At 40.7% G+C, this 23,196-nt stretch overlaps 1 protein-coding gene across 1 annotated transcript in view; it reads right to left on the bottom strand.

The window, feature by feature from the left end:
• Positions 1–23,196, bottom strand: part of LOC122805524 (estrogen-related receptor gamma-like) — a 590,745-nt gene that overhangs the window by 350,318 nt on the left and 217,231 nt on the right. Inside the window, exon 2 of the mRNA XM_044075726.1 lies at positions 11,900–11,978. The gene's annotated coding sequence lies outside the window, so the exon portion shown is untranslated. The remainder of the gene's footprint in view (positions 1–11,899; positions 11,979–23,196) is intronic.

The raw sequence follows: 23,196 nt of genomic DNA, 5'->3' as shown, positions 1-23,196 counted from the left end.
TTTCATTTATGGTGCACCCTAGGCACGGTAGAAGCCTTTTTACAAACCCCAGATGTTGAAGAAGAGTGTCCTTGTCCTCTGCTTGAATGAGAATCGTCCAGATAAGGATAAATTTGAATGCTTCTTTGTCTGCAGAATGCAATTACTGGTGCCAGGCACTTTGTAAAGACCCTGGGTGCAGTAGATAAGCCAAAGGGCAGTGCAGAGAATTGGTAATGCAAAAAACCTGCTTTGAAGCAAAAGTATCTTCTGCATGATTCCCTTATTGGGATATGTATGTATGCCTCCTTTAAGTCGAGAGTTACTAACCAAGCATTCCTGCCTAGCATAGGCAGTAGCCGTTGTAAAGTCAGCATTTTGAATTTTGGAATGTCCAGGAATGTGTTCAAAACCAGTAAGTCCAGTATTGGACGCCATGAATTGTCTTTTCTGGGTACCAGGAAAAGTCTTGAATAAAAACCTTGTCCTTTTTCCTTTTCTTGTACCGGTTGAATAGCCCCCATTATCCATGAGGGACATGACTTGTTTCTGGGCTTCTGCCCACTGGTTTTGTGGCAGATCCGGCCATCCGTTTGGAATTGGCAAAGTATGGAAATGAAATCTGTACCCCTGGGATACTATGTTTAATACCCACTTGTCCTGGGTAATTAAGTGCTAATTTTGAGCATAAAGTGCTAGTTTTCCCCGCAAGGGGGCTGCCAAAAGATAAGTGCTTGGTGATGGTAGAGGAAAGTCATTTAGACTGCTTACTGTAGGGTTGTGCTTTGTTTCCTCCAGATTTGGAGGTGGAGGCACCCCATTGCTTTGACTTGTAAGAACCCTGTGATTGGTATCTGGAGCCTTTTGAGCACCTGGATTTGCCCTGAGTAGCTCTGTCGGACACAGGAAAGGACCAATTTTTAGTAGGCCAGTGTCTACTGAACCTGCGTGGCTGGACTTGCAAGAAATCTTTCAGAGTTTGCATAGATTTAGCTTTGTCTTCCATTTTCTTTAAAACCTCTTCTGCCTTATTACCAAACAGAGTATCATGCTGCAAAGGGGCATCCAACAATTTAGCTTTAACATGATCATGCAGATTTTGCTCCTTGAGCCAGGCATGCCTTCTAATCACAGATCCAGTAACGGCGGCCCTACATGAGGCCTCTAAGGAATCAAAACCACATTGCAAAGTATGCTTTCCAACTTGTTCTGCTGAATGCAATAATTCTTGTAACTCTATTTTCCACACAATCAGAAATCAACATCATTTTCTATTTCAGTACACCCATAACATACTGTTGATATTTAAGCATATGAAACTGGCAGTTTAAAGCCCTGATTGCCAAGGTTGCATACGTACAAACCTTCTTACCCCATCTATCCAGAGCTCTGGAATCTCTATCAGAAGAGGTAGGATTCTTGGCTGTAGAGGCCTTTACACCCTTGGGACCCTGATAAATAGTTTCAGGATCAGCAGCAGGATTTTTGAAAAGAAATTTGTGGGAGTCAGGCTTACTAGGAGCCGGAGGCAGGGAATCAGGAGTCATGCTCGATTCAGAGAACACATCATCAACAATGTATAATACAGGAGGTATTGCCAAAGGCCTATGCTGAGGAATAAGAACGAAATCCCTAAGCCTCTTTTTTGATTCAGAAGTCTTGATTCTCCCATTGAAAACGTTCCCTTAAAGTATGCAAAGTCTCTCCTCAGGAGGAGATGCAGATGGGATGTATTTCTCTGCATCAGAATCCTCATAGGGTGGAATAGAAAGTTCCTGATCAGAAGAGGAATCAGAGGAAATGGAAACCTGATCTGAAGATTCATAATCAGTGCCTTGCCTAGGCCTCTTAGCAGGGGGAGGTTGGGAAACCCTGATCAAGGTAATTAAATCCTCAGCCATTTTGATCATCTGTGTTTTAGGCATAAGGGCCTGAGCACGTGGCTCATGTGTCGGTTTTTTAGACATAGAAGTTGTTTTTGATGCTGGCGTTGGCTTAATATAAAAATGCTGAGGCCTGAAAACACCCTCAGAAGCCGGTACCTGCTCAGTGGCTCCGGACCCATCTAAGGGAGAGACATCCGCGGGTTCAATACTCTGAGAATCTCACTGCATACCGACATCCGCGGGTTCAATACTCTGAGAATCTCGCTGCATACTGGACTCCAAATGGGTCTCGGTAGAGGCCTGCTATTCAAAAGTAGCTGGTATCAGGGGCTGTGAAAAGACCTCACTGAGTACCGGCGAACCGGCGACTAGCTTAGGAGAAGCTTCGTCGTTGGTTTTGGACCACGACAGTCTGTCTCTGTCTTTTTCTTTGCATTTTTTTTTTGTGAAATCCGGTAGTCGGATTGCTAACCGACGACATTTCAGGATAATTAAATCTTGTACCAAAATACTTAGAAGCAAAAATAAACTTTCGAAAAGGCAATTTGAACAAACTAAAAACAAAAAAACACAGTGGAAACTGTAGTAACTGTAAATCAGGCAGAGCACGGATTTATTTGATAAAAGTTAGCGCTTTTGGTAGGGAAGTTTTCCCCACCTTCCTCAGACTAAGACATTGTACAAACACTTCTCCAACATTTAAATAATGAGACTAAAAAATTAAACAATTAGTTAACAAACATCAATTATCCAGTCAAGCCAATGTTACCCAATTTTTCCTTATGATATATAGAAAATTAAAAGACTTAAAAAACATTTTACTTCACATTTTGAATGTACTTTAAAAACCTTTCTCATGTGCTTTACATAGATAAATTAAATATCATGTTTCAAATATATAAATATTTTATTTTAATACAAGATGTTATATATTTATATATTTATATTTATATTTATATATATATATATATATATATATATATATATATATATTATGCACTTTAATTACATTAGACAGCAGCAACAAAGACAACCGTGGGTAAATCCCGCATTACCCACACCCAGAAGTGGGTTATTGCTATTATACTATGACATTATTTAAGAAAAGAAATAATTACTTTTCTTAAATAATGGCATTATTTGCTGCCCTTCCGCAGCTGTCTGGTATCCGCGGCAGTTCTGATGTACTGCGCATGCCTACGCAGTACATCAGATCTGTAGCCAAAAGCAACGGAGAAAGCGAGATCTCCGTTGTTTTTTTTAAAGCTGTCTCGCTATGTTAAACTCCTTTAACATAGCGACACAGTGTGTAAAAAGCAACGGAGATATTGCTTTCTCCGTTGCTTTTTTTTTAAACCTGTCTCGCTATGTTAAATGGGTTTAACATAGCGAGACAGCTTTAAAATAAGCAACGGAGATCTCCGTTGCTTATTTTAAAGCTGTCTCACTATGTTAAACCCATTTAACATAGCGAAACAGTAAAAAGCAACGGAGATCTTGCTTTCTCCATTGCTTTTTTTTAAACCTGTCTCTATGTTAAATGGGTTTAACATAGCACAACTTTAAAATAAGCAACAGAGATCTCCGTTGCTTATTTTAAACTGTCTCTATGTTAAACCCATTTAACATAGCGAAACAGGTTTAAAAAGCAACGGAGAAAGCAATATCTCCGTTGCTTTTACTAATGTCGCTATGTTAAAGGAGTTTAACATAGCGAGACAGCTTTAAAAAAAACAACGGAGATCTCCGTTGCTTTTTTTAAACCTGTGTCGCTATGTTAAACTCTTTTAACATAGCGAGACAGTGTTTTAAGAGAGACTTACACTAATGGAAAAGGTCCGGGCGACTGGACCTTTTTCCATTAGTATAAGTCGATTTACAACGTGCACGCTGGCCAATCAGCAGGCACGTTTTGGAATATTAATGGGGGGTCATGGTATAATTGCCCTTGTGCCTTCATCTTTTTTTACATTACTCTGCCACATCAGGTCTGAAAAGTAGGTACCCCTTAAAAGAACTACCAAGGGAAATCATCCTGGTACCCTTGGTGAATGATGTTAAAATGCAGCCAAGAGTGCTGACATACAGTGATGCCGGATTCTGGCACTCTAGCAGCCCCTTCTGTAATACTGTCCATAATGTAATAAGCTAACAAGTCAAAATGAAGGAACAGAACTGACTCTTGGCTTTTCCCTTAAGTGTGCAATCTGGCAAATATTCCACCAAATGTTGCAGTTCATCTGTCATGTCCTTTGGAAAGCATACAGGAAATTAGGTACCAGCAATTAAAAAGTGATGGGAGAACAATGCCTGTTCTCAAACCTGTCCATGACTCATTATTCTCTATTATGGAAATGAACAACAGGGTCAGAGGTGGAAGCAAAATAACAGGCAACTGTAGGCACATTGGCATCTGCTTTAAGAATTCCTTTACAAGCTGTGTACACTGTTGGAGGACAGAAAATCTGGTCTGTTCTGATTTCCTCTGGATGAAGGCCACTGTGCAGAGATTCTCCAAAACAATCCTGGTGGTACCTTGTAGAATGTCCAACACAGGAAGGGCCAACCAGGAGGACTGTGGGGTGAAACAGTACACATTCTGTAATCAGTGCTATGGGGAAGACACTGGGTCAGAAGGCCAACCCTCTCTGCTGCGTAATTTGGAGGAACTCCATGAAACTTTGATTGTCTAGAGGTGAAGAAAGGAGATGGCCTTCTCCTCCTCATCAGGTCTTCCACTAGGAAGTCCAAACCCGGTTTTGAACCTGTGGTCTTATACAGAAACTTTTTTAGCCTCTTGACTGGCTGCTCAGACAATGAGGAGTTCAAGATCCTTTTACAAGCCTGAAGAAAAATGGAAGACCTAAAAAGAGAGAAGGAAGCAGGTGGCAAAACAACAGTCTGGATTCTACCAAGATGGTACTGAAGGTAATACTGAGTTCTTAAAGGATTAGCCCTGCTAGACCAGAAGGCACTTTGAACAGTGATCTGCTGCATAAGCTTAAAATGTAAAGTGGTCTCACTGCTGCAGAAGCCAGTATCAGAAAGAAAAGACAGCCTTCAATGCCACAGAACCTGAGTATGAAGGCAAACAAGGTGCCAAGACTGGAAATGGCAGTGAAGGTAGACAACATCGGCAACCCTGATGTGAAATATACAAACAACAAGAATGGTGCCATCAAACACAAAGTTTTGGTAGGTATGGCAGTGAGGGAAAAGTCTAAGTGGCTAATACTGTGAAGGTATTATCAGAGGAACCAGCACTGGAGTGATACACAGGATAATTGAAGGTCACACAGCTGACGAAGTTGGTGACAGTATAGCTGATGGTGCAAATGAAGGTGAAGTAACTGGTACAAGGGGAAAAAAGGTACAGTTGTGTACACTTACCATAAATGTAGATGTTCAAGTGCATTCACTGTTTCAGTCATCACATTTGGGTTATCTGCTTGCAGGTTCAGTCAGCCTGATTATCAAAGTCTTGGGTCCTGCATCGGTTGCGGTCTCATCTTCCATGATGTCAAACAGTCAGGGGTATAAAGCATACAGCCAATGCCATTTTATTATTTTTTTCTTGCCCCCAGATGTCAGGTGCCCCCATAATGGGAAGCAATTATATACAAGGTTACACCACCAACAAAAAGCAAATACACCAGAAAGCTTTAAGCATAGTAAACAAGAATAGAGGTACAGTCAATAGAAGTAAGGGGGCTGGAGGGAGGGTAACCAGGGCTGCAACATTGAATACACTCGAACATCTACATTTATGTTAAGTGTACACAACTGTACTATGTTCTTCATGTTTTATTGTTGCAGTCATCACATTTGGGTAGATTCCCAAAGGAGGCAATTTAGATAGCATTTGGACCAGCTAAAAGGCCCTGCAAGACTGCTGTGGCAAAGCCAGCTCTGGAGTTAGAAAAAAATGACAAGTGATAATGCTTGGTGAATGTATGAACTCCAGGTAGCAGCTTCTAGGATGTCCCTGGTAGGGACACCTCTGAGAAAGGGTGTAGAGGTAGAAGCAGCCCTGGTTGAATGTGGTCTTATCCCCTGTGGGGTAGGTTTTCCATGATGCTTATAGCAGAAATGAATGCAATGGCCTATCCACTTAGAAATGGTTTGCTTTGAAATGGCCTTCCCCAATGCCCCTGCAGCAAATGCAACCAGTAGCTTTTCAGATTTCCTGACAGATTTAGTCCATTTAGTCCTGTCCAAGTAAAACCTAAGTTGTCTGTGCATATCCAAGGAGTGCAGTACTTGTGTTCCCCTTTGTTCTGTGGATTATACGTTCCCCTTTGTTCTGTGGATTAGAAAAGAAGGTTGGCAAATGAATGGACTGATTAAGGGCCACACTGGATACCACCCTGGGCATGAAGGAGGGATTGGTCCTGAGGGACACCCTGTCCACATGAAAGATGATGAAAGGCTCCACAGCCACGAGGGCCTGTAATTCACACAACCTTCTTGCTGAAGTTATGGCTAGAAGGAAGACTGTTTTCCAAGAAAGGAATTTCAACTCTGCATTTACAGCTGGCTCGAAGGGAGATAGAGTGAGCTTTTTCAATACAAAGTTAAGGTCCCAGGCTGGAGTAGGAGCTCTCCTGGGTGGTCTTAAGTTTTTGGCCCCTCTGAGGAATTGCTTCAGCAGTGGATGAGAGAAGAGTGGTGGTTCTGTATTGTAATGAGCTGAAATGGCGGTGGCATGAATTTTGATAGAGGAAAAGGAAAGGCCCTTGTGAAGCATCTCAGTTAAGTACTGAAGAATCTGAGGTAAATTTGGCGCTGCTGTGCCCATCCCCTGTGTCTGGCTCCAGGAACAGAATCTTTTCCATTTTTCAGCATAGGATTTTCTAGTACTGGGCCTCCTTGCCTCCAGAATGACATCCATCACTTGCTTACTGAGGGATGGGAATGGAGAGATCAGGTAATTAGCCATGCTGCCAGGTTCAGGGTTTGAAGCTGTGGGTGCAGAATCTGGCCCTCCTGCTGAGACAGCAGAGCAGGGGTCTGGGGCAGGTGCCAGGGTGTCATCAGTGACACACTGCGCAAGAGGGGGTACCAGTGCTGACGTGGCCAGTCTGGTGCAATCAGTATTGTCCTTGGTTTGTCCCATTTGATCTTTAGTAGTACCTTGGAGAGGAGAGGCAGAGGGGGGAAGGCATAAACTGATAGGTTTTTCCAGGTGAAGGACAGGGCATCCACTTTCCAAGCTTGTTTGTGAGGAGTCCCTGTGCAGAATTTGTCCAATTGGTAGTTCTGGGGGAAGGCAAACAGGTCTATCTCTGGGCTCCCCCATTTGTTTCTAAACATGCTGAATATCTTTGGTTCCAGTTTCCACTCGTGTGGGTCCATGAGATTTCTGCTTAGGTCATCTGCCAGTGTATTTAGCTTTTCTGGCAGAAATTGAGCCTGTAGGTGCACTTGGTAGCTCAAGGCTGTGTTCCACAGAGCCATGGCTAGCCTGCAGAGAGGGTATGAGTGGGCTTCTCCCTGCTTGTTTATGTACCACATAACAGTGGTGCTGTCTGTCTTTACCAATAATTATCCTGGAAGAATGCGGTCCTTGAAAGCTGTCAGAGCATACTGTATAGCTAACATTTCTTTTAGATTGATGAACAGGTGTATTTGACTTGGGTTCCATTTGCCCTGAATGCACTGCCCTGCCAAGTGAGCCCCCCATGTATAGTCTGATGTGTCTGTTAGGGTTTGGGCGGCAGGGGGTAGAGAGAATGGCAGTCCCTTGTCTTGGTGGCATGCCTCTGCCCACCAAAGGAACTTTATCTGTAGACAAGGTATGATAGGAATCACTGATTCTAGATCCTGAGAATATTGACACCATAGGCTTTTTAGATACCATTGTAGTTTCCACATATGCAGTCTTGCATATGGAATTAGTAGAATGCAGGAGGCCATGAACCCCAGGGCTTGCAGACTTTTCCTTGCAGATAGCTGGGTCTTTGTGGCCAGTAGTTTGAAGTAGGCTGACAAAAGACCTCTTTTCTCTGGCATGAGGTAGGCCATCCGGGAAGTTGTATTCAAGCTTGCTCCCAGGAGTACAATTTGTTGCAGGGTACAAGATGCGATTTCTTTTCGTTTATGGTGTACCCCAGAGAAGTTAGCAATTTCTTTACAAATGCCAGATGATTTAATAGTACATCCTGGCTTTCTGCCTGAATTAGACAATCATCCAGGTATGGGTATATTTGAATATTTCTTTGCCTGCAAAATGCAATGACTGGAGCTAGGCACTTTGTGAATACCCCGGGCACAGTAGATAAGCCAAAGAGCAGTGCAGAGAACTGATAGTGCATGTAGCCTACTCTGAAGCATAGGTATCTTCTGCAAGATTCCCTTATTGGGATGTGCAGGTAGGCTTCCTTTAAATCCAGTGTTGCCAACCAGGCATCTTTGCCTAGCATGGGAAGCAGCTGATGAAGAGTTAGCATCTTGAATTTTGAAATTACCAAAAATGTGTTTATGATAGACAGATCCAGGATAGGACGCCAGGAACTGTCTTTTCTGGGTACCAGGAAAAGTCTTGAGTAGAAACCTTGCCCCATTCTTCTTTTGGAACAGGTTGAATAGCCCTGATGCTTAAAAGAGAAAGAACTTGCTTTTGAGCCTCTGCCCACTGATTTGGGGGTAGGTCTGGGCAGCCGTTTGAGGTTGGTAAGGACTGGAAGTGGAATCTGTATCCTTGAGAAACTATATTTAAAACCCATTTGCCCTGGGTAATGAGTTCCCAATTTTTTTGCATGCAGGGCAATCTTTCCCCCTAAAGGAAGTCAGTAGAGCAGGGCTTGGAAGGTTTAAAGTTAAGTCATTGAGACAATTTACCATAGGGGGGAGTCTTACTACTCCCTGTTTTGGAAGTGGAAGCCCCCCACTGCTTAGGCCTGTGAGTACCTTGGGACTGCAGCCTGGGTGTTCTGTTGGTTCTGGGTTTGGACTGAGAAGGCCTGGAAGAGGCAGGAAAGGACCAATTCTTAGAGGGCCAATGTCTACTAAATCTGGGAGGTTGTACTTGCAGGAAATCTTTAACAGTTTGCATAGATTTAGCTTTTTCCTCCATCTTTTTTAAGTACTTCTTCTGCTTTGTTGCCAAACAGGCAGTCTTGGTTTAAGGGAGCATCCAGTAATTTAGCTTTAACATGATCTGGCAAAGATTGCTCCTTAAGCCAAGCATGCCTTCTAAGTACAGACCCAGTGACAGCAGCCCTGCAAGATGCCTCTAATGAATCAAAACTACATTGCAAAGTATGTTTTCCAACTTGTTCGGCAGAATGCATTAAATCCTGTAATTCTTTATTTTCAGCACAGTCAGGAATCAACATAATTTTCTGTTTAAGCAACCCAATAATATGCTGCTGATACTTTAACATATGAAACTGGCAGTTTAAAGCCCTAATGGCCAAAGTTGCAGAAGTGTATACCTTCTTACCCAATCTATCCAGCGCCCTGGAATCTCTATCAGAGGGGGTAGGATTTTTGGCAGTAGTAGCCTTAATGCCCTTGGGTCCCCTGAGAAATGGTCTCAGAATCCGCAGTAGGATTTTTAAAGAAGAACTTGAGAGAGTCAGGTATCCCTGTAATACCTATCAGGTTCTCTGGGAGCAGGAGGTAAAGTGTCAGGGACCAGGCTAGATTCCGAGAAGGCATCATCTACAATGTCCAGTATAGGAGGGATAGCTAAAGGCCTGTGTTGAGGCAGGAGTAAGAATTCCCTAAGCCTCTTTTTGGAGTCAGAGTAATCCTGGCTTTCCCAGCGGAAATGTTCCCTAAGAGTATGCAAGGTTTCACCAAAAGAGAAATCCTCTGGAATGGAGTCCTCTGCATCAGAATCCTCATATGTAGATAAGGGAAAATCCTGGTCATCAGAGAAAACAGAAATTTCAGAATCCTGATCAGAAGAATCAGAAGGAAAATCAGTCCTAGGTCTCTTAAAGGGGGAAGGGTGGCTTCCCCTGGTTAGAGTAATAAGGTCTTCAGCCAGTCTTATAATTTGTTTTTTAGGCATTGGGGCTTGACCATGTGGTCTGGGCGTCATTTTTTTAGGCATAGATTCAGTTTTAGGCCTTGAAGAAGAAGATGGCGTTGGTTTAATATGCAAGTCAATAGGCCTGAATACACCCTCAGAAGCCGGTGCCTGCACAGCGGCTCTGGACCCACCCAAGGTAGAGACATCCGCAGGTTCCACAGTCGAAGAAGCATCTCGCGGCATATCGGACTCTGAATGGGTCTCAGTAGAGGCCTGCAAATCTGAAGTAGCAGGTATCAGCAGCTGCGAAAGCACCCCACTGAGTACCGGTGAACTGGCGACTAGCTTAGTTGAAGCGTCGTCAGCAGCTTTGGACCTATGCAGTCTATCTCTGTCTTTATCTTTGCATTTTTTCAGAATGTCGGTAGGAGGGTGGCTTACTGAAGCCATTTATGGATAATTGAACAGAGTACCAAAATATTTGGATGCAGAAATGAACCGACAGTGAATAGTACAAGGTTTGAATAAGGCACAAAACTGACAGAGAGGTACTGGGACTAAGCAAGGAATGCAGTACGAATGAAAATCTTTATGAGGTATTTGCTTTCCACAAGAAATACAACTGTTAACTTTTACTGACATCAACTAAGCTAAGTACCCCGTTGGGGAACCTTTTTCTTGTTCTAAACTGAAGACTTTGGATGTGAAACTCGAAAACGAAAATTTCAGGAGTAGGCCGACTGGCACTTGCGAACTGCTTCTGCTTCAGCCACCGCACGGCAAGAAAGACTAATAAAATGGCATCGGCTGCATGCTTTATACCCCTGACTACCTGATGTCATGGAAGATGAGACAGCAACAGATGCAGGACCCAAGACTTTGATAATCAGGCCGACTAAGGGCTACCTGCAAGCAGATAACCCAAATGTGATGACTGCAACAGTGAAACACGAAGAACATGTGGCACCTGCAAAGAAAGAATATTACACTTAGTCAAGCTACTAGGGATAGGATTACAGCTTCTGGATAGGTGAACATCAAACAGATTTTTACACTCAGAGGCTGGGATCGCAGTGGGCTGCCTGTAGAGGAGTTCCAGTCAGTGGACTAAAAGAAATAAAAAACAATGGAGGACTTGACCACAGAAGATGCAAAAGTTGAGAACATCTCTATCAAGATGCATGGAACTCTAAATAGCATCCCCAGCATCTTGCCCTTGTCCTTTAAAGCTAATAGTGCAGACTCAGTAGATGCTTCATTTGAAGGACAGAAAGGATTCTTCAGAGATAAGCACTTTTAAAATCTGTTTGTAGAAGCTTATACAGAGATATAAGTGGAAGCTAAGCTGTGCATGCAGAGGATCAACACACCTCATGAAGCACAAAAATGATCCTGAGAAAGGAAGAAACGTACAGGGAGTGTCTGTGTCTTTGCAAGTGGTGCAATTACTACATTCAAAGATTTCACCTAAAAACTTAAAGGCATTTAATGTGACCATCAACTGAGAGAATGGCTTGACCACAGATACACTTGGGTAACAAAGATTAAAACACCACATGTTGGCAAATTGCAGCTTGTGCTCAACGATGCAGTAAGCAGAGAACAAGAAAAAATATCTAAAGCTGGACAAATTTGAAAAATTATTTGTAAGAGAGTATAGATGAAGCACAGAACAGAGGAAAAACACATCCTTAGCATTGAATCTCACACAAAATTACTAAGAAATACTACAAAATCTCTAAAACTGACTGGGCCCATTTTGTCCAACTAAAGCTGAAGTGCAAAAAAGAAACAGGGAGAAAGGGACACCTATACATAATAAATGACGGAAAATTATGGTAAATGGCCACCCAGGACATTTTGAATTTGCAAGCAGTTCAATTGCCTGAGGTGCAGATCCTAGAGGTTACTGAAGATATACCTGCACACAGAGACAAGATATGCAACCAACAAGTATAATCATTTTTCTTTTCCAAGTAGAGGACCCTTACACACACATTATACTACCCTAATTACTTTACTTTTTATCAAAATGCAAATAAGAAGAACCTACCTAATGCTCAAAGCAATTCTGCCACACAAGACCTGAGATGCCTAGGATCCTTGGTGTGGGTGAACTGAAGGATGCGGTTCTACAAAGAAACAGAAAATACTATCAGATTGTGTTATTTTGCACAACTATGAACAGTCTGCAACAATCATAATGGCATAAATAACTGGAAAACACTAAATGACCACAGAACAGCTTCTAAAGCAATAGCAATCCATGCCCGGCAATGGCAGTCATGCTCCAGTTGTAATATTTTGCTTGTATCACATGTTGGGAATAGTGAGTGAGAAACATACATCTGTTTTTTTTTTTCCCCACATGCGAGTCATTTCTACACTGCTGCAATGACTGAAATCTTCTTTGAAAATCCTGAACAGTACAGTATTGGACTTTCATGTTAACAAGAGAACTGTCATTTTAAGAACAATTGTACATTTTAGAAATCTCCTGATACCTCAAAACATCAGCACATTTCTAAAATGCAGCTATATCCATAAAGCTGTATTTACATGGCGGTTAACCATAACTTTGGGCAACTCTACCAGCACAATATGCATGCAGATTGAAGTCTGAGCCTCCTCTCCCCTCCCTTCCCCTCCCCACCACACACACACACACACACACACACACACGCACATGCACGCGCACGCACTCTTTATGCCATACCTATATACATGACTGATTGCGACAAGCAGCTGCTCATTTATGTGATCCCTGAGAAAATGTACAGCTACAATCTGAAAACAGATCAGATAGAGGTTTTGAAATGAAAGTAGACAAGTAATATTTACATACTCAACTTTCTCCAAATCTATTCTTATCTTTAATGTGCTGAGACAAACTACATGACAAACATTTATACTGATAGAACCGTTTCGGTAAAGTGGACAAATGTCTTTAAAACTATAAAATTTGAGTTGCTTTAATATATTTACTGCGTTTATTGGAGCTTATTTATTGAAATTAACCAACCTTGACTGAGGAAAAACTACTTAACTGGGATTCTGTTGTGCTGAAGATGGATTTGGTATTTGCACTTGAGTCCTTCTTGAGAATATTTATTAAAGTGCTTAAAGTCTTGTTCCTTATACAGAAAAGGAGACTGAAAGAAGACATATGCCCATAACTTACCAACTTAGAGAAAGCCCAGATTAACTTATGACAAGACCTGGAAAAATGGAAAGAAAGGCAGGGCCCTGACCACAAACAGGCTTTTCTCTCCAAGTCATACATAGGATTTATAACTTATATTAGGCACAAACAAATAATTCTGTCTAGGCACATGGAGTCTTCCAGAAAGAATTGAAAAACCTTATTAGAAAAAACATCCAAAATGTCCTCCCAATAGCAATGACCCCCTCAATATAACCTAGTGGTTTAACTTATTAAGAGACCACTTTTCAACAATAGGCAATCCAAGCAATTAATGATATTTCTCCCTTACACAAACTGCATTACAGGACATAAGGTATATTCAAGCCCAATGTCTCGTTTTATAAAGTAACTATGATGGAAGGTGAAAGAAATTATGTGCAACTCATTAGGCTTAAATATTCTGCAACATCCCCCATATACACACATAGATAAAGGCATAATCCATAGTAGTGACAGGTTTATATGGATTTCAGTAAGTACAATACATTATGTGAAACTGTCCTGCCAGGCAAAATCAGTGACTGTTTAACAGTGATCAAACAATGGCAAGGATAAGTTACTTTTATCCATACACAGCCTCCTTATCCATCAATTACACGCCTCATATTTCTGAGATTCAAAAATAACCACAGTACATTATTCCAACTTACTTCACAAAAATGCACATTAGTCCTGCAAAGTATGAATAATGACTGCTTAACTTGAGCATAAAATAGCAACACAAATCATTTGCATGTACAGACATCATGCTCCAGCAATTACAGCCACTTTAACAGTGTACACCACAGATGTCTGACTGCAGTTAAAAATAATAGCCAAAGTACTGAAAGTTTGTTTTACACAGACCTACAGCAGCCTCAGTAAAGTATCCCAACTTTTATTTATTTATTTTACTTACTTATTAATTTATTAATGTACCTACTACTTTGGTAGCTGCTGTAGAACTCTGATTTACATGTGCCATTTTCAGACTCAGCACAGAAGAAAATAAAAAAAAGTCAGAAATTACACTGATAGTTTAATTACAAATACTAGATACACAGTGAAAGGTTAGTAATGTTAAAGGTCACTGTAACGGTTAGTCATTAGAATATATTTATAATATTTGATAAGACAGGGAATGAATGCTACAGAAATGTGAAGGAGGAGAAGTAAAGACAAAACTCCTGAGAATGCTAAAAATGGATGGATGACAGTAGAGGGGTGAGAGGGAGATAATGGTTGTATAATGTAATGGTGAGAATAAGGCTAAGAATGCTAAAGACTGAGCAAAAGTTGATGGCTGTTGGTAAGGAGATGCCTGCAGTAACTTTACAACGTGGTTTGTCTTGTGGAAGAGTAATAAGTATGTGCGTGTTGGATGTGGATAATATAAAGTTGGATTTAATTTCCTATTAAGTGTTTGCTAAAGCATTAACACATTGTTTTGTTGAACAGAAATTGAGATTATGCCTAAATTCTTGGTAGTATGTTACAGATTTTAAAGCTAGAAGAAGAAATTCTCATATTTGAGGGCCATTGTGGATAAGCTGTGGTTTGGTACGGAGGGGTCATTAAATGTAAAGGAGTGCTGGTTTCTGAGGTTATAGGCTGTAGATTTCTTTGTCATCAAGCAAACAAGTTGAAGGCTTCTACATGCAATAGTTTGTATGTTAGGGATGAGAGTAGTAGCATGCATTGTTGTTTTACTGGGAGCTAGTTGGCTTTTTAGAGCCCTGACCTGTAATGCAATTTTAAGGGAAGAGGCAAGGGCGAAGAATCTGCATATATTGTTGAATGTCATTTGGAGAGTGGTCTGTTTTTTTCATTGAATTAATTGGGTATAATGGCAAGACTGTATTCACGTTGGGCAGGTAACACTCTTTTACAAATGATTCTGATGGCAGTTCTGCCTTCTGGGGAAAGGAGGTAAGACTTATTTTTGTACAGAAGAGGAGAGTGCATGTGTGTGTGTGTGCGAATATATATACACATACATGTATGCATGTGCGTATGTACGTACATGTTTACACATATGGGAGTAGGGCAGTGGATTAAATGGCAAGTTCCCCGACAACCAGTAGATCAAGTTCATAACGAAGTCAGCAATATCAACACGTTCTGAGTATGCTCCGGGGATTAAACAGGAGTGGACTAAACCAACGGCAAGTAGTTTTGCATACTAATTCTGAGATCACAGAATCCTCCGGGAAGCACACACATATATGTATACTGAGAGCAATGTGTATAAATATATAAACACGTGTGTGTGTGTGTGTGTGTGTGTGTGTGTGTGTGTGTGTGTGTGTGTGTGTGTGTGTGTGTGTGTGTGTGTATATATATATATATATATATATGGATTCCATACATTTGGTCGAATTACACTTCGTCGAAAATTATTCCAGGCATTTCACTTCACTGAAAGCTCACCTGGTCAAAGTTCATTTGGTCAAAAATGGAATATAGCCCCTGCCCCACTGCAGTGCAATCCTGGAGTGAAAATATTAAATAAGGAGGGGTGTGGGGGGCACACGGATTGACTCTCGCCTTCTGAATGCAGTGCTAGGCTTAAAAAGACTCCCTGAATTCATTAACCTAGTAATTACCTATGAACTGTAAAAGTGCCATTACGTTTTTGTCAGGCCTGATAAAGCATTGGCCTCCTAAGATAGTGATTCTTGGTCCGGGTCCCACTAGGAGAGAGATTTTTTTTTAACTTGCTCTATGCAGTGATCACTACTGTTTTTGGCATTTTTTAAACTATTTACTTAATTTGTGGCAAAAACAGTAATTTCTCTGTTTGTTGGCTTTTCTAGTCTGCGTGCCTTCAAATCTCTAAGCAGAAGGATGAATTAGCCAGGGACTTGGTTGTTTGTTGTTTAATCTGCACTTGAGAGCTGCTTTTACATTAAGAAATTCCAGGATCAGATATCTTGTGGCAGAAGGTGTTTAGTTGGGAAACAATGCAGGAAGCTCAAAGTGTGATTACTTATTGGCTAGAGGGCAGAGTTGTAACATTTTTCCCCTACACAGAGCTTTCCACCAGCCCGCGAAGGTTAGCAGTGCCCCCCCTCTACAGTAGCTGATGCCTAGACAGTAAAAATTTACCTATAAAGTTAGGATTAGAGCTGAAACTTGTCAAACAGTGCGACATTGTATAGAAATAAGTTTAGAGCAACCAGCTTGTGCATCGACTAGCACTACCATATTCTAGCATTATATAACATCCTGCCCTTAATCCTTGAAACAACCCTAGGAGACCCCTGCTAAAACCCAATCCTTAATCCTAAACAGCCAACCCCATTACAGGACCAGACAACATAGATATGCATTTTCCAAATGTCTTTGTGGCCAGCTTGGTACATCTGGGCATCATAAGGCAATGTAGCAATTGTCTCATGTTCTCAGATGAACATTTAATCATTAAATACTGCAGTATGCAAGAAATATAAATACTCAACTTCCTTGGAAGCATAAATCTACCATACAAATGAAGTGTTCAAAAATACCCAAATTACATCCCTCACACATACCACCCCCCCCCCCTCCCCACACACACACACCGTCTTATGCTGAGGCTCTTAAAAGAAACCATCCTAGATCTGAAAGACCTCCAAAGCCACCTAATGGCAGCACTGCTCCTCAGCAATCACTAAAGCACATACCAAAAGCTACACCAAACATCTCACATGAGCCTACACTTAATGGTCCCCAAGTGCAAAACCCAAAAGGTAAGCATACACTTTACCTAATACTGTTGTCAATGCTGACTCTATTATGTGACACACAGATGCCCGACTCACCAAGATGAACAAGGAGAAGATAAAGGTTAGCTGTCTATCAGGAGCCAGGATCTGCAATATCATGCATGCACCCAACTTACTGCACTCCACGTACCAATATGATTCTGTCATAGTCCATATGAGTGTAAATGACCTGAAACATATCTCACTGGACTTTATGAAAAGAGACATAATGGATCTCTCCGAATATGTGTCAGCGATAGATATGAGCCTCGCACTGAGCAGCTACCTTCACCAAGGATGATGCCAGAGTATGAACATAAAATGATCTATTTTAATAACTGGCTTAGTTTCTGGTGTCACTCCAGGGGGACATGGTCATAAGACCACATTGCTTTGCCAAGGATGGGTTGCACCCTTCCCCCCTAGGCTTTCGGATATTAGCAAAATCCAAGAGCCTTTTTAGGCTATGCCAAAAAGACAAAACTACCAACATACTGAAAAGGTGTTACTGCTCAATGGTCAGAGCCTAAACAAAAAAATCCACACCTTTCAAGCCATTCTCACTCTGGAGAATGTAGACATCAGTGCTGTAACTGAGACTGGGTTTAAATCCATAGAAAGTACTCTGGAAGTGCAAGGCTACAGTTCCGCCCATACATTTATACTAACAACAGCACTGACTTGGGCCAAAGGTGGAGGTGTTTTGATCTGTTACTTAACTGAGAAAGGAGGTAGTTGGCCAACATTGAAAACCAAAATCAAACACATCAAAGCGTGTCAAACCCACCCAATTGGGGGTCTGTGCACCCCACATCCCCCTAACTCCCCTAACTAAATACACCAATTTCAAGACCGCACTATGGGGGACAAATTTCCCTGCGTTGACCTAGTGCCTCCTTTCCCAGATTAAAATTCTCATGATGTGAATGTTCACTGAAATAAGGTTTCAGTGTTGTCGTCTTGGTTAAGTAAGATTTAATTAAATGGAAATTCAGTCTACTGAAGTAGACCCCAACAAACATACCTTCAGGTTGTTTAAATAGAATAATACCATGGAGCTCATCCACAAGCAAGTCACCACAGATAAGGTCTCTCATCATATCATGGCTAACTACAGGCCACCATCTATGCCCCTAGTGTCCCAGGACCTAAACCTACAAGAGGCACTCATCATCCAAGCAAACACGTTATTCATGGGTGACTTTAAGTACCCCTTTACAGATTGAGAAATGTGCACTGCCTCAAATTCACAGGCACTACACTACACCTTCCTGAATTTCATTAACACAAACACCCTGGAACAGATGGTGCATACTCCAACCACAGGATTGAACATACTGGATCTGGTACTCACCAACATAGTAAAGCACTGCTTTCCAACCCATGTCACATCCTCACTAGTGAGGTCAGATCACAATGCTGTCACATTTGAAGAAAAACTCAACCCCGTAAAGCCAGCTAAGCCAGTATCAGTTAGGAACTATTCAAAATCTTAAGTGACAGTCTGTCAAAATTCAAGGCGAAAGGCCCCAAACCCAGAGACCACAGCTACCTATGCAAAATCATTCAGAGTCACTGCACAAACATATGAATGACTGCACAGGGGCTGCCGTAACTACCAGAAATAAACCCAAAACAGACACTAAAAACAAACCCCGCTGTTGGAATCCTCACCTAAACAGAGTATAAAATAAAAGAAAAAAAATTATGGACAAAATTAGAAAAAGCAACTCCCTTAAAGACAACTTCTCTCTTACACAGCTAAACAAGAAACTAAGAGGTCTAATTAAGTCCAACAAGGTCAACTATGAGGTCAGGATAACCTGATAAGCTAAGGACAATCAAAAGGCCCTCTTCAACTACATGCAGAACCTTAGAGGTAACAAAGAGTAGTGTGCTGAACTGGTTTTGAACTGTACTATGTACACTGATCAGGGTAACACAGCAAATCTACTGGCTTATAAACTCAGCTCAAATTTCACCTTCACCCCCCCCCCCCCCACAGCTTCACCAGGTGAAATCTCTTCCCGCAACTATCAGCAGGGATAAGGTGTTGGGAGCACTCGCTAAAGCAAAGAATACCTCATCCATGGGTCTAGACAACAGTCCCATTTGCTTCCTGCACAGTCTAAAACATTATCTATCAGGACAACTTTGGCCATTCTTCAACTACAGCCTTGAAACAGACTATGATTGAAGTGAACGGAGGACCATAACTGTCATTCCCCTCCACAAGGGTGGACCAACAACCAACCCAGGGAACTAGAGACTCATCAATCTAACAAGCCGAATATGCAAAGACATGGAATGAATTATCATGGAAATGATAAACAAGGACATTGGCAACCTACAAACAATGGACCCATCCCAGTTTGGTCTTGGTATGGAAAAGTCATGCCTACTTAAGCTGGAAAGCCTTTTCAGAGGGTCACCAAGGCAATGCATGAGGATAAAACCGTGCATAGAGTGTATCTTGACCTGGCTAAGGCATATGATGCAATACCCCACTCTCACATTGTTGACAAGCTCTCTGAGCTATGTGTAAAACCTTCCATAACTCGCTAGATTGATGACTGGCTCACAGACAGGACCAGATAAGTTAGGATCAGTGAGACTACCTCCACCAAGAGAATGGTCAATCAGTGGAGTATCCTAGGGCTCCGTGCTGGGCCCCATTCTATTTGACATCTACTTCTCAGAAGTCAAGGCCAACATTAAAGGCCTCTGGCTCACCAGGTTTGCAGATGACTTTGGATTTATTATAGATTCCCTCAAGACACAAACATCTTGCAAGAGGGTTTAACACAGACAAATAGCTATTGCCAAAGCCATGGCCTAAAACTCAATGCCAAAAAATGAATTGTGATGCCCTTTGGGAAACTGTCAATGCAAACTAATTACCCCATGGATAAAACACCCTAAGAGTCAACCTAGTAGTAAGGGATCTGAGAATATACATATACACATATATATATCAATAAATATATATATATATATATATATATATATATATATATATACATATACACACATATATATATATATATATATATATATATATATATATATATATATAGACAGTAATCTGGCTTTTGACCAACATATAACTACGATAAAAAGAAAATCCTTTTCCAAACTTCACTTTATTCTAGGACTCCAACAGAGTTGTTTATCACTTCCCAAGGCATAACTTGCACAACAGTTGACAAAAGACTATTTCCTTGCCATCCATAACCTTGCCCTTCAATCCTTTCTACTTTCCAGACATATAAATCATACTGTGGCAATAGTCACCACTCCCATCTGGTTCCTTAGTCAAAGTCTTGCAGATGAAGATGGCAACAAAGAAACACGTTGTCTGACCAGCAAGTTCATGAATCCATCTGACAATGCCACCTCCCTAGCCTTGCATAATTTATTTGTTCTGTCTTGAGCAGCTCTTAACGCCCAAGGACTTGCATAACATCACTGCCTTAGACAATGCATCTATGGGCAGTAATCATTGCAATATTATTTCTACCATTCTGTCTTCAGCATATTCTCCTTCAAGCTGCTACACATGTCCTATTCTTCCCAGACTCTATTCAAATGCATTGACCATACAACTCCCACCTTCTAACACGCTTCATCTTCCGATTCCCTAAATATCTACCTGCAAACTGAGTGACTCGGAGCAAATCACTAAACCAGACTGTTTTCCTAACACCTCCGAAAGGAAGCATTTTTGTTAACTGGACTTGCTTAGTTAAAGGAAAAAATAAACTATCCGTGTTAATAATGATAATATTCTCTTATGCCACAGTACTGCTAGATTCTCAGACTCCCATTTTTTTTAATGGAACTGCAGATGACCAATGCTGCTAGTTAAGTTTACATTTAATGTTTAGAAATGTTCAAACGGTGGATGCAAGGGAAGGAAAGAAGCACTTTTCCAGCAGTCTGGAGATAAATGTGTGATCCCTCTGGAATCAAACTAAGTCCCAACAACCAAAAGCTCACATTAGACTCAGTTCTATGAGATCCCAGTGCAGGCTTGTTAGGTAAGGAATAACAGATAACTTCATACTGAAATATCATACTGAAATCAGTGATTCAGATACGGTGTTAGGCACTGGGAAATAAAATATTAAATATAAATGACAAGTGATTAGTTCTTTGTCTATAATATCAGAAAAATAACAAAATTCTATTTTATATCATAATGCTGAACTATTGAAACATATTTTGAAAATGACCCAGAAATTTGTGTGATAATGTAAAAAAAATCTTTAACACATTTTTAAAGAAAAGTAGTGAATTAGCCTCTTGTTATGATAGCACTGATAGAAGATAGTGATCTGTTTTGTGCCAATAACAATAAAATGTTTCACCTGAGTACACATATCAAGTTAGCAGATACATGCACACACAAACACACACAGTTACAATTTACTACATATCGATATAGATATATTATATATATATATATATATATATATATATATATATATGTATAAATACACACACATATAAACCCGCAGTGGTGGTGCTGTGGTAGCGTTGTCACGTCACAGTAAGACGCTGTCCGGTTCGATTCTCAGCTAGAGCGTCTTCTGCATGGAGACATGTGTGAATGGACGTACCTTTGTTGAAGGTTGTGCATCAGGGCTGGTAACTCTGCATGTAAAAATCAACTACCAATCATTAGCGGACCGGAGTTCCGCTGTGGCGACCCCTAACCGGGAAAAGCCGAAAGACTCAACAATACAGGTGTGTGTGTTTTTGTACATTTTATGTATGTGTGTATATATATATATATATATATATATATATATATATATATATATATATATATGACTTCCACGGTGGTGCAGCGGTAGCGTTGTTGCCTCACAGCAAGAGGTTCTCCCGTTCGATTCTCGGCTGGAATGCGGGGAGTGCCTTCTGTGGGGAGTTTGCATGTCCTCCCCGTAGTTGGGTGGGCGTTCGAAAGACATGAGTAAATGGGCGTGCCTTAGATGAAGGTTGAACGTCGAGCTGGCACCTCGGCGTTCGTAAAAATCTACTGCCAATCATTAGCGGACCAGAGTTCCGCTGTGGCGACCCCTAACCGGGAAAAGCTGAAAGACAACAGCATATATATATATATATATATATATATATATATATATATATATATATATATACATTTTTTTTTTTTTATTTAGATATAAAATACATATTTGTTTTGAAAAAAAATGCAATGCTGCATTTATACATTGTTGGCATTTTGACTAGCATCTATTAGTTTCAAAGACTTATTTCTTCATTCTGTTGTATTTTTTTCTACTTTTACACATTCAAGGTGAATTAAAGCTTTGCCAGTTCTGGACTTGCATTCACTGCATACTATAAGATCACACACACACACACACACACACACACACACACACACACACACACACACACACACACACACACACACACACACAAACACTACCAGCTCTGTTAGAGACTTAGATTGAAACCTGCAACAATTTATTTTTATTTTATTTAACATTTGTTAACTGGGTAAGGTAACTGCTCTATATTTATTGTAATTTTAAATATACAAAATCAATGGTGAATGACTGTATACAGCTGCAATTGTGATATCAGATGTAATGCTGTATCACCCGATATCTGTTAGCACTTACATTTCCTGTCTTCTGCTTGTGAAACTTTCCTCTTTTCTTGAAGACAGTCTGGTTATTGCTTTGATGTTTCCAGGAATTTTACTCCAGCATAATGGAGCAAGTCCAATGAATGCCTTTTCACTAACAGTTAATTTAAAAGGCAGCCTGAAGAGCAGGGTTCATTCACAGTTTATAAACATATAAAAGCTGCTGCTTAGCTACCAAATTATTTTGAAGAAATGGACAGCATTCCTTACAGGGAAGTCTGAACAAGAATTTTGAAGTGGAGAGGCTGCAGAAGTAACTGTCAACCATTTACCTCTCACTAGTGTAGCGTGTAGTGAAATGGTGATCCTATCCTTTGACAAGTGAATAAATCTAAGTACTTATTTGTTTAACAGATATAACAGGTAGTCCATATTCAAGTCTAAGGAAAGGTACATTGGCTGCTGTGGTACCAACGAGGAAAGCAGCTTAGTTTACCTTTCAGATAAAAAACATTGTGAGACATTTACACTGCAAAACACACACTGCTGGACCAAAACACATTCACTAACATTTTCACACAATATTTAAGTAAAATTTAAGAATATAATCCTCCATTAAAAATATTCCTTTACTTTAATTATGTAGTTAAACGTTTTAGCCGTTTAATTTTCCAGTTAAAAGTTTTAACTGTTTAAAGGTAGGACCCATTTTACAATGGTCCACAAACCAACTGTTTCAACAGGACCGACAGAAGTAGTTACTGTTTCAGATATTTAACACTATTAGTTGACCGACAATT

This window comes from Protopterus annectens, chromosome 6.part1, assembly GCF_019279795.1.
Source record: "Protopterus annectens isolate FY-2018-M chromosome 6.part1, PAN1.0, whole genome shotgun sequence".
Taxonomy (NCBI): domain Eukaryota; kingdom Metazoa; phylum Chordata; order Ceratodontiformes; family Protopteridae; genus Protopterus; species Protopterus annectens.
This window is presented reverse-complemented; position numbering and strand designations above follow the sequence as displayed.